This window comes from Myotis brandtii, unplaced genomic scaffold, assembly GCF_000412655.1.
Source record: "Myotis brandtii unplaced genomic scaffold, ASM41265v1 scaffold363, whole genome shotgun sequence".
Lineage (NCBI taxonomy): Eukaryota > Metazoa > Chordata > Mammalia > Chiroptera > Vespertilionidae > Myotis > Myotis brandtii.
Genome location: NW_005363938.1, coordinates 5,657,468 through 5,673,813, shown reverse-complemented (window position 1 = coordinate 5,673,813; position 16,346 = coordinate 5,657,468). Strand labels below are relative to the sequence as shown.

General features: G+C 44.0%; 1 pseudogene across 1 annotated transcript in view; it reads right to left on the bottom strand.

Moving 5' to 3' along the window:
- The window catches only part of LOC102244346, a 16,972-nt pseudogene extending 829 nt beyond the window's left edge, over positions 1–16,143 (bottom strand). Inside the window, exon 1 of the transcript XR_001363242.1 lies at positions 16,124–16,143. The product of XR_001363242.1 is annotated as a serine/threonine-protein phosphatase PGAM5, mitochondrial-like (transcript). The remainder of the gene's footprint in view (positions 1–16,123) is intronic.
- Positions 16,144–16,346: the final 203 nt, after the last annotated feature.

Here is a 16,346-nt window from a genome sequence, read left to right as displayed (position 1 = left end):
CGCCATGCCTGCCGGTCCGCAGCTCCGCGCACGCGCTTTGTATGTTTAATTTTAACAAATAGGTCTGAAGAGGTTGTGTCAGTTTACACCCCCACCAGAAATGATACTGAGTGCTTTCTCATTTACTTACTGGCCATTAGAGTATTCTCACTTGCAAAATTCTGTTTAGGTGTTTTAATCATTAAATTTTGGGGCGTTTTTCTTATGGTCTTTAAAAATATATTCTGGTAATATATTTACAGATATATGTATTACAAATATATGCTCTCCATCTCTGACATGCCTTTTCACTATCTTGATAGTGCCTTTGATAAACAGATGCTTATATTTTGACCAACTTCAATTAATCAAATTTTCTTCTTATGGTTAGTACTTTTTTGTGTCCTACTTAGGGAATTGCTACCTACTCCAAGATCCTGAAGATATTTTCCTATTATTTTCTCACTGAAGATTTACTATTTAACCTTCTACAAATAAGACTATGAACCATTTCAAATTAATATATTTAATGGTGTGACATAGATTTCTTATACTTTTATTCTTTTTAATTTTTAAATAGTAAAATTTAAGAAGCATATAAAATGTCTGCAGAACATAAATGTACAGGTTACCTCTTATTGTCAAATGGACCATTGTATGGTCTCTCACCTACTTTTAAAGACAAAGAATATATACAGCATCCCACGCATTACCAACCCCAAGATCACAAAAATTTACTCCTATATTCTCTTTTGAGAATGGTATAATTTTAGATCTTCTACTTAGATCCCTGATCCATTTTGAGTTAATTTTTCTGTGTGGTGTGAGGTAGGGGTGCAAATTTATTCTTCCACATGTGTATATTCAGTTGTCTCAGCACCATTGTTGGAAATACTATTTTTTCTCCCACTGAAGTTTATTGGCATCCTCATGGAAAATAAATGACCATAAATCTGGAGTTTATTTCTGGACTCTCAATTCTATTCCATTGTTATAAATGTCCATCACTAATTAAGTATCACACTGTAGTGTTTACTGTAACTTAATAGTAAGCTTTGAAATTTGGATGTGTGAATTCTGTAACTATTTTTTTCAAGATTATTTTTTTTTTTATATTTTACTTTTTGGGTCCCTTATGAATGTTAGGATCAGCTTGTAAATTTCTGGTGTTGGGGGAAGCCAGATGGAATTTTTGTAAGGATTGTGTTGTATCTGTAGACAATTTGAGGAGTTCTGTACTATACAATATTAAGTGTTCTGATCAATGAACATGGGAGATTTAGAGATAGTTTTACTTCTTCCTTTCCAAACGGTTACTTTTTTTCTTCCATAATTTCCTTACAATATTGATAAGAAATGGTGAGAATGTACATCTTTGTCTTATTCCTGATATTGGAAAGCTTTCAGTCTTTCATCATTAAGTATGCTATTAGCCATAGGTTTTTTATAATATTTTAAATTGATTTGAGAGAGAGAGGAGAGGAAGGGGAAAGAGAGAGAGAGAGGTTTTTTGTTCCACATATTTATGCATACATTGATTGATGCTTATATGGATGCTCTTTTTCAGATTCTCATTTGTTCATACATTGTTTTCCTAATTTCCTTTTGTATTTTGCCTACTTTTTTTGTAGCTCATTGAACATACTTATGTCAGTTGATTTAACATCTTTAATATTTCCAATATCTAGGAATCTTTAGGGATTGTTTCTGCCCAATATTTTCCCCTGTGAATGGGCCAAACTTTCCTATTTCTTTGTAATATATATATTTAAGAACTGGACATTTTACAGTACTATGTTGTTGAAACTCTGGAGATCTAATCCTCCCACTCCTCAGGGACTGCCAAACCTTGCTCATTGAGGGATGTAGTCTTCTATTTGTGACTTTCTAAACTATTTTTTCAAAGTGTGTGTTTCTTGTTATACACACTGAAATTTCTCTTCTGTTATCTCTATGGTCATTTAAGGGAATTACCAATAAGGAAAAACTTATGCCATTTTACTAATTGTTTTCTATATGTCTTTTTTGTTCCTCAGTCTTCATTACTGGCTATTTTCTTTTGTGTTAGGTAGTGAATTTTTCAGTGTACCATTTTAATGCCCTTGTCATTTGTTTTACTATATTTTTGAATTATTATCTTAGTGGCTTCCCTGGTAATTGCAATTAATATCTTAATGTATAAAAATAAAACTAGTTCAGATTGATACCAAGTTATTTTCAATAATCTACAATAACTTTTCTCCTATATATTTTTGTCTCCCCATACTATTATTTTCTTTACAAATTATACCTTTATTATCTTGTGTGTTTATTGTTACAATTATTACAAATTTTGCTTTATACAGTTGTATTTTAAATCAGATAGAAAATAGGAGTCATAGATAAAAATATATTTATGCTGTTTTTAATTTTTCTAGATATAAAATTTTTCTTGATTGATAGTTTTTTTTTCTTTCAGCACTTTACATATATTATCCTACTAGCTTTGGCCTTTGTGGTCTCTAATAATAAATCAGCTGCGAAGCCCTAGTCCAGTGATGGCGAACCTATGACACGCGTGTAAGAGGTGACACGTGAACTCATTTTTTTGGGTTGATTTTTCTTTGTTAAATGGCATTTAAATATATAAAATAAATATCAAAAATATAAGTCTTTGTTTTACTATGGTTGCAAATATCAAAAAATTTCTATATGTGACACGGCACCAGAGTTAAGTTAGGGTTTTTCAAAATGCTGACACGCCGAGCTCAAAAGGTTCGCCATCACTGCCCTAGTCTGTTTTCCCCAGGTAAATTCAAGGAGAAAATAGTGACTGTGCCTAGGATGGAGAGTTTCTGGCTCTCTGAAGCCGCCGTTGTGGGGAGTAATGGAGACAAGGGACCCTTATGATGTCAGAGAGGTGAGGCATAGCCTGTTGTACTGTAAGCTGGCGATAGACTCCCTATCACTTGTGGTTTGCAGAGTTATTGTGGCTCAGAAGGTAGAATGTGAATTGATCATCCATTGAATATTTTCAGTCTCATTGGTTCTGTGGTTCTTAGAAACTTCCCCCTAAACTCTTATCTTTGGTTTCCAGTGTTGTATTTTTTTCCCCTCTACTTTCACATCTTCATGATTATTTTAACAGAGACTTGGAAGAGAGAAAATGAAGCATTATCTTTTAACAATGCTTCTAACTTCTTGAGTGGCATTTATACTACAGATAAGCAATGAAGTATGGAAAAGCATGGAGAAAATGACCATGATAAGAAACTAGAATATGGCTCCCCATGAAAAGCTGTCTCTCCTTTGTGGAGTGGCTGAGAGGAAGTTTGTCAGGAAGTGCTGGGTACTAATCTCTATAGGCATATAAATCTCTTAGAGTTGAGCTAAAATACATTTGGAAACTACGAAACAGCCATATAAAGCCAGAAGTCATTCCAATAATCAAGTTGTATTGTGAAGGTCTCATATATCACATCAGTTCTTACACTAAAGGTTTTTATCCTGACAAGTGGGTAGAAATGGATTCACATGGCCTTTAATATGTGCCATGTGGTGATATGTAGTTATAGTAAGGACACTTGGGAAATGGCTCAACACTCAGACACTCTCATAAAAATTCTGAAGTTTCCGAACTTGCAGATAGAAGGTAGGGATAGTCGTCTTGCCAAAATGACTCAACCAAAGAAATGTAACTTTTTTTTGTTTAACCTCTGGGAAAGGAGTTCAAAGCATATTTTATTCTAAAAGTCAAGCAAAGAAAATTGGCTCGCATGATATTTGATTTTATACTTCTCAGGCAAGATAAACTATCCTTTTGTGTGGGCTGATATTGACACTCTTCCTTGCCAACATTCTCTTTGAGTTTAATAGGATAGATTACCTTGGAGCTTCCTGGAGTCAAAACAACTAACCAGCAGAGATTGCTGGAGTCCTGAGCGGCAAGATCTTCCAGAAATCAGAGAAAACTCAAGAGCAAAACCACATGAGTTCAACTTGATTTCAACCCTCATATTTCCTGGAAATCATTTATGAAAGCCTAGGTTTGGCAATGAATCTATTAAATAATTGAGCTAAGGTCAAGATGAAGCAATGTGTGGGGAGGGGTGGTGGCATCATGGCTGAGAATGTGATTGACAAGCTACTTAGGTGCACACATTGTAAGAGGGCTTAAACAAGTCTGTGCCGACCATTCATAGGAATTGAGCAGAGAAGGGCTCTTAGGGTGGTATTCTAGTCAGTGGCTACAAAGGCAACAGTGGCAAAACCAGCAGCAGGGTTTCTTGCAATGCAGGCAACTGAGGCACCATATTCTATCTCCATGAAACCAGCCTGTTTACCCTCTCAAAGATGGCTTGGATTTCATTCCCACCTCCCAGCCTGCCACAGGCAGGAAACTCCATCATTTCCTCAGACTGATGCTGGGTCTATGTGACACCAAAGAACGAAGGCATGTGAGCAATTTACTTGAACACTGGGTACAGGTATGTCCAACATTTGAACAGTGATACTTGTCCAGGACAGGCTAACGCTCTCGCCCTTGCCACAAGGGGAGGAGGAAGAAACAAATGGATGAGAAAGTTTTGAAAACACAGGTTTTAATCCACTCATCTGCTGCTGGGCACTTAGGCTGTTTCCAAATCTTAGCTATTGTAAATTGTGCTGCTATGAACATATGGGTGCATATATCCTTTCTGATTGGTGTTTCTAGTTTCTTGGGATATTTTCCTAGAAGTGGGATCACTGGGTCAAATGGGAGTTCCATTTTAGTTTTTTGAGGAAACTCCATACTGTTCTCCACAGTGGCTGCACCAGTCTGCATTCTCACCAGCAGTGCATGAGGGTTCCTTTTTCTCCGCATCCTTGCCAGCACTTGTCATTGTTGATAATAGCCATTTTGACAGTGATGGGGGGATAAGGACACATATGTAATACCTTAATCAATCAATCAATACAAAAAAAGGTTTGAAAACAAACTTCTCTAGTTGGGTGCCTTTTCCTCTATCTTATAGGGGCAAATAGCCCGACCTACCCTCCCTCCCTTCCTCCCTTCCTTACTTCCTTCCTTCTTTCTTTCCTTCCTTCCTTCCTTCCTTCCTTCCTTCCTTTTTCCATCAAAGGTTGTAGGCCAGATCTCTCTATCTGCTATCTGATATTACTTGGTTACTCTAAAGGTATCTCAAATTAAGCATGACTCTAACTAAATCCAACATCTTCTCCACCCCTTCTCAAACCAGAAACCTAGATATTTTTTCTTCCCTCCTCCTTTCCCATCAAGCTACATGGAAAATCAATCATCAGGCCCTCCTTCCTCAGGCTCTCTAGGCCCCACCCTCTTTTCTTGACCCCACATGTTTTGAGGTTAGGCCACTATTATATATATCTCCCCTGGATTAATATAAAGTCTTCTTAACTAGTCTGTCAGGTGAGTGTGCCATGCCTCTGGGCCTTTGCATATACTGATCCCTCGCCCTGGAATGCACTGTGCCCCTCTGTCTGGCTAACTTCTTTGTCCTATTGCTCCAAGAAGTCCCCTACAAAAATATCAATGGAAATGATCAATTTTAAGAAAGTGGTTGCATCAGAAGAAGAAGGGAGCATGATAGAATTAGGATGGAGCATTAGCTGTATCTCTAAGGATTTACTGAGAGAGAGAATAGTAGACAGATCTCAGTCATAATATTAACATCTACTAAATGTGAATTATAGGTATGCTGTGTCTGTTACATTATTTTGTGTGTGTTTGAAATATTTTATAATTATAGATATAAAATGTTTTTAAATGAGCCATGTTCCTTTGCTATATTTTTGGTATATTGGTATATTGCTATAATTTTCTGTAGTGAATTCTTCCATAGGGCTTCTGACCCTGGACTGTAATTGCAGGTTTATTCGTCAGTTCTGTCTACTAGCCTACAAATTCCTGGTGGTTTGTTCGTGTCTCTATCTGTATCCCATGGGGACCTGGTAGACACTTGCTAGTTACTAGAATGAGTTTCTAAGGCACCAGCCATCTAATGAAGGCTGGTGCTGCTGGTGGCACTGGCAGTCAGCAGGTGTTGATGGAGACCTGCAGAGAGGAAAGGAGGGAGCTGTGTAAAGCAGATGGCAGAACCACATCCAGCCCAGCCCAGCAGGGCAATGTGTGGCAGCTGGGAAGCCATTGAGATCCCAGCTTGGATCAAGCCAAGGGGACTGATGCTGTGTCTCTCAGGGAGGGTGATGGGCTTGTCTTCCAGGCAAAGAAGACCAGCTGCCAGCTGAGAGCACCCTCAAGGGGAAGCTGCAGGGGCTAAACTGGCTCTTCAGAGAGGATAAAGAACTCCTGGACAGGCTGGAGGAACTAACACAAGACAAAACAAAACTAGGGATGTACCTGGTTTTGACGAAGGAATGGGAACCAGGGACATGAGGATGCAGATGGAGGACTGTGGCAGAGAGAAGGGAGGGCGCAGGAACCCTGCACCGCCAGAGAAAGTAGATACCTAAGCAATGCGAAGTAACCTGGTTTGTTTATCTATTTAGCAAATATTTATTAAGCACCTACTATGTGCTTGGCACCAGGCTAGGTACTAGGAACACAAATGATGAGTTGTCCTGTAGCGAAGAAGCTTGTTTTAATCTCAGGGCTGAGGCCATTTGTCCATCCAGGGTCACAGATAAGCTGGAGTCTGTACATAGCTTGCCCCAGGGCCGCACGGCACAAGCCATTTCCTCCCTTACATGATGGCACTGCAGACACCTCCGGCCCCCACCCTCCAAGTGCTCTTCTCTAAATGGACATGTCATCCTCAGTCAGAGGGGAGAGCTGGGGGAGGCCTGGGGGCTGGCACTGGAGGGGCACTGGCCATGAAGAAACCAGTCCACGTGGTTCCTGGACCACAGAGCCTCAAATGCATGGGGATCCGGCTGAGTCCTCTTCATTCTGAAAGGCAGGGGAGAGCTGGGGCTGGAGGAGGCCCCTAGCAGAGACACCTGCGGGGGGTGTACCCAGGCCTGGTCAGCCTTCCTTCTGAGATGCGACTGGGAGAAGCCAGGACTCTGCCAGCTGCCCCAGATCATACCCTGAGGCTCACACACACTCACACAGGAGGCGCAGAGCCGTCCCTGCACCTGCCCCTCTTGCTTCCTTTTCTCTCTCACGGCTACTTTTGTGCTCATCTTTTAGGATAGCTTTATTGAGTTGTAATTCATTCACCATGCAGTCCACTGGCTCTGTGTGCAGTTTTACTCCTTAGGGAAAAGTGTGGGGCAGTGTCATGTGTTTTGCCTTCTCCACTCCCACTCCTTGGCTTCCTAGGAGCAGCCTGGCAGCCATGGCTTTGATGTTGAAAGGCAGGAGGGAAGTCCATTGAGAGCCTCTAGGGCAGTGATGGCGAACCTTTTGAGCTCGGCGTGTCAGCACTTTGAAAAACCCTAACTTAACTCTCTCTGGTGCCCGTGTCACATATAGAAATTTTTTTATATTTGCCACCATAGTAAAACAAAGACTTATATTTTTGATATTTATTTTATATATTTAACTGCCATTTAACAAAGAAAAATCAACCAAAAAAATGAGTTCGCGTGTCACCTCTGACACGCATGTCATAGGTTCGCCATCACTGCTCTAGGTTATGAGCCAATGGCTCCTTCCAAGGAGGGCGAGCTGAGGTCTCTGCTGCTGTGCTGAGGGGATGTGAGACCAGGCCCAGGAAATACCTCCTAAGATCTAGGAGTGAGGAACGTTGCTGAGGGGTCACCGAAGGAAGTGGCTGCTGGTCCCAGCTCTACCACGTCAGGTTACTGAGCTGACTCAAGTTCAGACCTCCCTTCTGAATAGTCCCCAGGCTTCCTCGAATGCCCCACAGCCCTCTCTCCCCTGGGGTTCTGATTCCATAGGTCTGAGGTGAGGCACAGGCATCTTTCCATATATAAAGCACCTGATGATTCCGATGATAATCATAACTATGTATTGATTTTGATGTCCATCACTGAGACAGAGGTTTTCACTCTTGAGGGCTTGTTGCTGACTTCTGGGTGTGGCCAGAGAATTTGTCTCTCTAACAAGTTCCTAGGCTCCAGTTGAGGGGCTACATTTTGAGAACCATTTGCGAAGAGGGCAGGCCTGCTTCTCCGGAAATCACCCCAAGCTGAAAGACTAGCAACTCACCGCTATTTTTTTTTTTTTTTTGCATTTCCATATAGTAGCAATTAGGAAATTATATATATATTTTCCTTTGTTCATCTTTATTATTTTTTAATTTCTTTATTGATTAAGTTATTACATATGTGTCCTTATCCCCACATTACCCCCTATCCCCCCCACTCATGCCCTCACCCCCCTGTTGTCCGTGTCCATTGGTTAGGCCTATATGCTTGCATGTAAGTCAGTGGTTCTCAACCTTCTGGCCCTTTAAATACAGTTCCTCATGTTGTGACCCAACCATAAAATTATTTTCGTTGCTACTTCATAACTGTAATGTTGCTACTGTTATGAATCGTAATGTAAATATCTGATATGCAGGATGGTCTTAGGTGACCCCTGTGAAAGGGCCATTCGACCGCCAAAAGGGTCGCGACCCACAGGTTGAGAACCGCTGATGTAAGTCCTTTGGTTGATCTCTCCCCCTTACACCCACCTTTCCTCTGAGGCTTGATGGTCTGACCGCTCTCATTCTTAACTCTGATCGAAATCAGCTGCGAGTGAAACTCTCTGCTGCCCAGGCCACATTCTAGAGCAGGAATCAGAACACCTGGGGCGGGGCCCGGACTTGGCATTTTCTTAAAGCACCCCAGGCCATTCCCAGGTGCAGCCAGGGCTGAGAACATTACCCTGGAAGTCTTCGAAGGTCAGCTATCCTGAAAGCAGAGAGGAAAGACAGGGAGAGAGTAGAAGACAAAGGTTATGAGAGCCAGAGTGGGGTGATGAGCCCCAAAGAGTCTAAGCCAGCATGTCATTTTAAAAAATATCTATTTTTATTGATTTTTAGAGAGGACGGGAGGAGAAAAACATTGATGTGAGAGGGAAACATCGATCAGTCGTCTCCTGAATGCTCCTTACTGGGGATCAAGTCCTCAACACAGGTATGTGTCCTGACCCAGAATCGAACCAGCAATCTTTTGGTGCACGGCTTGATGCTCAACCAACTGAGCCACATCAGCCAGGGCCAGGATGTCATCTTAGCACAGCCCTGAAGCTCCTCTTCAAGGAGGCACCTGCATCTTCCCTCCGTCCTCGTCCTAGGAAACTCAGAAGTGAGAGCAAGTTCTCACTTGCAGGACTGCTTGCTGAAGACCTCCCAAGCCAGAAAAGCCTCCTGGCCACACACTGGCCTACACATGGGGGTGATGCTGCAGGAACTGGGGACTCTGACTAGGGTAGGCTGGAGCACAGTTGCTTTCTCTTGGCCCATTGCCCCGTGATGGAAGCCCAGGTGTACTGTGGTGAAATTAAACCAGGCCTGGAAACATGGCTTCAGGTGCTCATATCAGCCCAGGCACCAGTCCTTTGCCACTCGAGGCCAAGCTACATGCTACCGGTAGACCCATCCAGAATTGGCAAACAGACAGACACAGCTTCCTTAATTGTGTACATGGCTGGACCACAGACAAACATTGATCTGAAAGAAAAGCCTTTGAAATCCACTTATCAGCAACATTATGGAAAAATCCCACTGGGATTCAAAGATCCATACACATGTTAAGGGCAAGCTTTGTTTTACTTTGGACATTATTGAGTTTGGGCCAAGACTGGGTGATTGGGCAAGGAGACTTCAGGCTTCTAAATTGCTCTGGCTGTGGTCAGGGGTCAGAGCCTTGAGTTCTGTGGTCAGTCCCCAGGGGCTTTTTGTCCTGCAAGACACTCCTGCTCTGGTAAGTGTGTCTCCATTCATTCCCAGGAGAATGAATATTCGTGACTAAATGTTTACTTACAATTTTAAAAAAAACAAAAAACTTAAAACCCAGATCAGAGAGAATAAAATACAAGTTATCATCTCGCTGGAATTTGCCAGGGGCTCCACTGTAACAGAAAGACGTGCTTTATGCCCAGAATTTGGAAATCTATTTTTAGAATTTTTAAGCAATAACAAATGCATAGTGATTTTACTTCATAAATTTCTCCTAAGAAGGTGTATGAATTGCAACACTTAAAATTGGGGACTCTTGGAGAATCTGGGAGATGCTACTTCCATGGAAACTTGGGTTTCTGACTTAGGTACAAGACATTTAGGAAAATGTGTGATAACATCACTGAAAAGTAAAGGAAATAAGACATGCCCTCAGGATGCTTGGAGATTTCTGGTCCAAATTTGGGCAGGATCTCTGCTTGTGCCCTTAATCAAATCACTTAACTTTTTGGTGCCCCTTGTTTCTATATTGATATAAAGGAATGAGTATCTTTTCCTCTGTCCAAGAACCTCAAATAATATTATAAATTCCAAAAGCTTAAGGGAAAACATGCAATGCCTGCATGCTAATGTTGGGAAGAATTTGGTAAATGGAATACCAAAAGGATGACACCATTAGCTTGGGTGCCTCCCTGGCCAGATGTTTCATATTTCTTATATGCTCCACAGTCAGCTTATTTCCCCTTATGTCAATCATTCCCCTCCAAAACCCCACCCACCGCAGGACCAGATATGGACTGCTTTCTCGCTGCCTTCTCGGGAGGGCGTGATGCTGAACTACCATCCCAATAGATCTGGTTGCCCTATTGGGGCAGCAGGAATGAAATTCATGATCCATTTGCAAATCACACCACATATCATGAACTGAATCTCTCATCAAAAGAAAAAAAAAACTTTTATTTTTTTTCTATTGCATAAATAATGGTAAATTAGACTCTTTTTTATACAGATTATATATTTACAGACAGGTTTGGTTAGAGAAAACATCTGGTAAATATGGCAGTCCGTTGTCCTTTATACACTGAGATAACATATGAATAATATATGCTTCATTGGATCAGTAAGTTGCATGCCAAGTTAATTTATATTAATATTTACATTTTATATAAAGATTTTCTTTTGACTGGTCTGCGGACTCTCTCATCGCTTAATAGCAGAAATCATCAACCGATACTACATGAAAAAAAAAATGATGGAGCGAGAATGAGGTAAACGGGAAGATTGTCACCCAGGATTTCAGTCTTCGTGGCCCAGTCTGGACACGAGAGCGGCCAGGCTCCAGCTGTCCTGGTTATAACAGTCCTCAGCTGCACTCCGATTTGCATCCAGCCAGTTGCTACTGTGATTTGAGAAAAGGTTCATGTCTCAGGTCTGACAACCCCTTGGATCGCAGTGATCCCCCACCTCCAATAGATGACCATTTGCCAACCCTACACCCTGACCAGGTTTTCGGGTCTGATTCCCCTCTAAGGGCATTGTCTTTGGTTAGTCCTTGGCGACATAGCCTCTTCCTGGATTCAGAATTGGAGGAGAAAACCAAATCCCATTAAGAAGCCATTCAAAGACCCCCGAAACCTGATTTCTGGGTCAGTAAGAAAGAATATTCTTTGATTTTCCTCGGAGAGAGCTGAGAGACACGGGCTTGGGTACATTTCCACCAGGAGCTGAAAGGGCCCTTTCCTGGCCAATCTAGGTCTTTCCAGGGAAGAACAGCAATAAAAACAAAAAGAAAAGGACTGAAACCTAGGAGTTCATGTTGTCATGGGCAGAAGGGCTGGAGACTTTGGGGGTTCCTGCAGCCACTCTCCTCCTGCCCTCTCCCCCTCGTCATGCTTGGGCCACACCTACTGCAGGCACCTGTGGACGCCTTCACCAACCAGCTAAAGGGCAAGCGCAGACAGCTGGTCTCCCTAGGCTGTCCACCTAATTCCTGACAGTCACCAGAGGTCACACAGCTCCCTTCTGCAGGGTTACAAATAACTGCCAACCACAGTCACATACACAAGAACTGCTATTCCAGTGGCCAGAAAAAAAAGGGAAAGAGAGAAATGACCGGAAGTTGTGCTCTTTATTCGGTAGCTTCTTTGGGCTTTCAGATGGAGAAACAAGCACCTTTTCCTGGAATCTGGCTTTGTTTCCCCCCCTTCTGCATGTTTTCTGATTCCTGTAACCTGTGGTAAGGTGATCAAAGCCTCTTATCTTTCACACTGGCTAAGCCAGGCCATATTCTTGATGCTCCCTTGAATCAGCCAGACCCTAGGAAGTAAATGAAACCTCTTGTCCGCAACACATTTGCTATAAGCCGATTTGCATTGTTTCGTCTATAGGCAATGGACACCACACGAGATACTTTATTACAAATGGCCTCTTGGCACTTGTGTTAAAAAAAGGAACTCAGTCACTAATGTAATTCATAGGGGATATAAGGCCCTGTCAAGTATGGGCATTCATTTTGACTTGTTTCAGACAAACGAGTCACACGGGGAGGGCTCTTCTGGGTCATCTGGTTTACCTTTCCTCTTGCTTTAGAGATGAGAAACCTGAGGCCAAGAAGGGAAGTCACTCAAAATTATCCAGCTGGTCCGTGGCAGGGGCACCTGGGGTCCTGCCTCCTGTGCCCTTCCCAGCTGAGAGAGCTGCCCACACTCCTGGTTCTATGCTCTGCTCTCCTGGCTTCAGTTCAACAGGTCCAAGGCCAGACAGAGAGCCTGGGAGAGGCATTTGGGCCTTGGCCACTGTCAGCATCCCCCACGGAGAGAGGAGCTACCAGCCCGCTCTTGAAATTCCCAGTGCGTGTCCTTGGGAACAGGTTGATGGCAGCAGCCCCATGGCACTCAATGCCCTGTGTTCCCAAAGCCGACCTGATAGACAGGGAACACATTCAGAGACCAGCCTCTGCAGCCCCTTAAAAACGGTCTTTTTCTCTCTTAGGTCCAGGCCTGGGGCAACATCACACTTGGATTTTGCATTCCCTGGGGTATTCCTTCCTAATTATTCTGCTCTTCTACTCCACCGGAAAGTTCCAGCCTCTGCATCCTTTCACTTGGACAATAACTTCTAACAATGTCAGAAGCATCCGCCCATCATGCTCAAGGAAAAGAGGTGGGTGAGGGTTATGCCAGCATCCCCAGGGGGCTACGCAAGCTACCCAAGGTAGGGGTAAGGGGAAGGAGGCTGGATAAGTCTTTTCCAGTTTTAGAGAACTGTTTTGTGGGACTGGCAAAACCTGATTCTCTGTGGCTATATTTCAAGCCAACTGAATCCAATTAATTTCACCTTGAAGACTTTCGGAGCATTGTTATAATGTCCTTTGAGACCATATAAAAAGGGCCCCAAATCAATATGAAGTAGAAACCATAGCTGCAAAAAAGACTGTGTGCAATAGCAATGAGCATAGGATACTAAGAGAAATGCGTGGATGGTTTGTGTACTTGACCTTATTCCTCCAAATCCAGTGTTTCTGGCAAGGCCACTTAACTGAGGACAGTCCCCTGAGTGACTTAGTCAAAGGAAGGATGGAGTGAGGCTGAACAGTTCTGACATTTAAATCGTCGTGGAGACAGGTCCGTAAGAAGCAGCCCAAATCCTCCTCTCTTTTGCCATCACTTTAAATAATTCAGATTGAAAACCCTAGCTGCTGTTTCTTTTCTACTTCTGATGGATTTTCCCCCCTATTGGGGGCATTTAGCCATGAGGTGGTGAGGGAGGATGGCTATGGCAAGGCCTCTAGGTTACGGACTTTTAGCCCTGAGAGGTCGCTGAAGAGGCCACGTGACACTCTGACCTGCGGTCATTCCAGACAGATATTCTGCCGGGAAGGCAGCCCTGCAGTCTCCAATAATGTAACTGGTATGTACCGTAGTCTAGAAGCTTAAGCTCAGTCCATCTGCATTATCATGGCATTATAGAAAAAGGGGCACCTCCTTTTTACAGTGGGGTTCAGGACCTTCTATATGTCAGTGGAGCAGGGTGAGTGACATGATTCCTATGGGCCTTTGGAGAAATAGTACAGTAAGATGAGCCAGTATGATTCGAGACCTCCAGCTGGGAGGAGCAGGGCTCAGCAGCTTCCACAGGGCCAGAGAGCCAGGGCCCCACAGAACAGGGTGCCACAGCACCGGCCACCATGGCTGGGCCAGCCCAGCTAAGGGGTCGAGCTGTGCAGTCACACCTGTACTCTCCTAGTCATGCCTTCATATGGTCCCAGGGAGGCTCTAGCTATTGGTGAAGAGCAAACGTCTCTTTGATTTATGATCTGAGTCTGGACTTAAACCTAGAGAAGGCATTTGGAATAAAATAAATTTCTTCCTCTCAGTTCTTAGATATATCATTTTATGATTCCGTGGATGGGAGGTTGGGAGGGGCATTATTGTCAAACTGTGCTTGCTATCTTTCATTAGGTTCTGCTGGCTAACTATAGAGAGCAGACCAGCAATTTTCAATCGGTGTGCCGAGGCACACTGGTGCGCCGCAAAAAATTTTAAAACATGCACTACGTAACTGTCAGGGGCACTGACCTCTTTTCCCTTAGATTGTCAAATAAAAAAGTGACAACAGCCAACGTAATAGCCGTCCAGTGTGCATGAATCAAAATTACACCTATTTTTTTTGTCAGATCAGCAAAAAATACATTTTTTGGTGTGCTGCAGAATTTTTGTAATTCGCTTATGCGTGCCATGAGATGAAAAAGATTGGAAATCGCTGGAGGAGACCATTTGTCCTGTGAAACCTGAGACAGGAGCAGGTATCAAGAATGAAGACTTGCAGGACACATCTTCTCTGCAAATGAAACACCCAGCGTCTTCCCAAACCACTGGACTTGCCCAAGACCACATGTCAACCTCCATTCACTTCAGTTCACATTTCTGGCTCATGGGAGAGTTTCTTAACCAGCAAACAGATGCTTTGGACGATTGAGGCTTAAAATAGCTTTGCCTTCCAGATGACACTTCTGACTTTTCACCCAGATTGCGAGGTCCTTGCTCTGGGCCCTGGGAGGTGGAGGAGGGGGAGAGTAGGGAGGATACCACCTGGCTCCCAGGTAGCTCCTGTTCTCCTGAGCAAATGGGAGGGCAGGTTCAAGCACAAAAGAAAAAGGCAGAGAAACCAGGAGATGTTTGAAGGGTAATTTACCCACAGCAGGATGTGGATGCAGGGAGTCAGGTTGCAATCAGGCAGAACCCAAGTGTTCCTTAAGAAAATGTTCCCTATTTTTGTGTGCCTTGGCAAACTCTGGGTGGAATGCAAGGGTTGCCATGGCAACCCCCCCTCCCTTGTTTTTTTTACAGATTGGTCACATGGGATCAACATTCTGGAAGCCACTGCTAATAGTTCCCATGCTGGGTCCTATTTGGGGGCCCTGTCTGCTTCTGGAGTGATGGGTGACAGCTTCTCTGGGGGCCAAGGGCGTTAGGGTCTGTATTTCTTGTCTCTCAGGCAGAATGCCTCCTTGATCATCCCTGTGTGGCCTGGGGGGGGGGCACCCATTCTTGCAACAAGAATGAGCCAAACTCCATTTGCCAGTCACTCAGAATAGGCCGCTATGTCTATTAGCTAAGAGCACAGAGGGAGAGTTGATGTCCTCCCTCTCATTTCCTGCAGAGGTCACCTTCCACTGGGGCCACAAGGCCTGGGGGACCAGGATCTTCCAGAGTCTTCATCCAGGAACATCACAACCCCTGTGGTGAGGATGCTGACAGGTATGGGGCCCCTGGAGGGCACTGGTGTGGACAGGACTGGGGGTGGGGCTGGGGGAAGTCAACACCCTGAGCTGCCTGACAAAGACCATCCAGACAAAGGAGCCAGGGTGCAAGTCACTGGGACAAGCTCTTAGCTCCCAAAGTCTCAGGAAGGCCACTACTCTGGGTTGTCTCCACACCCTGCAGCCTGTGGGACACACCTGAGGTTACCATGGAGGAGGTTAACTTCTAGCCCATCCAAGAGAGTTCTGTGGATTCCTTCGTGTCCCCTCTCCCTAGCAACCCCCACAAAGAATGCACTCTCCTGGATTTTCTCCGGGTAGGATGGCTGTCTTCCCGGTCACTGGGAGAGGAAAGAAGTCCTCTTTGGGGGAGGACTTTGTAGGGAACAGGCTGTTGGTGCCTTGCGGGAACTCTTTTAATCTCCACCCTTGCATGGTGGCTAATCTGTCTTCCAATAGAGGCTAACCCTCACATCATCAGGGCCCCTGTTCTCCAGTGGGAGGCAGAAGAACCTGTAGAACAGCAGCCTTTGAAGAAGTACTCTTTCGTAGCCCTCAAGTCCAGCCTCACCTAGAGCACTGCAATCCCATCTCGTGGGGCACAGTCCTTTAAGAATCGTCCCTGGGGTCTCCATCTAGTCTACTTAGGATCCTGCCCCCCGCCCCCCCCGCCCCAGTATAATGTAGTCTAGTGGTTCAGGGGCCCTTCCCACCTAAGTTCAATTCAAATAGAGAGGGCCAACTGCTCTGGGCAGGAGCTAATGATGAAGCTGTCCTATTAGCATGCTATGGTT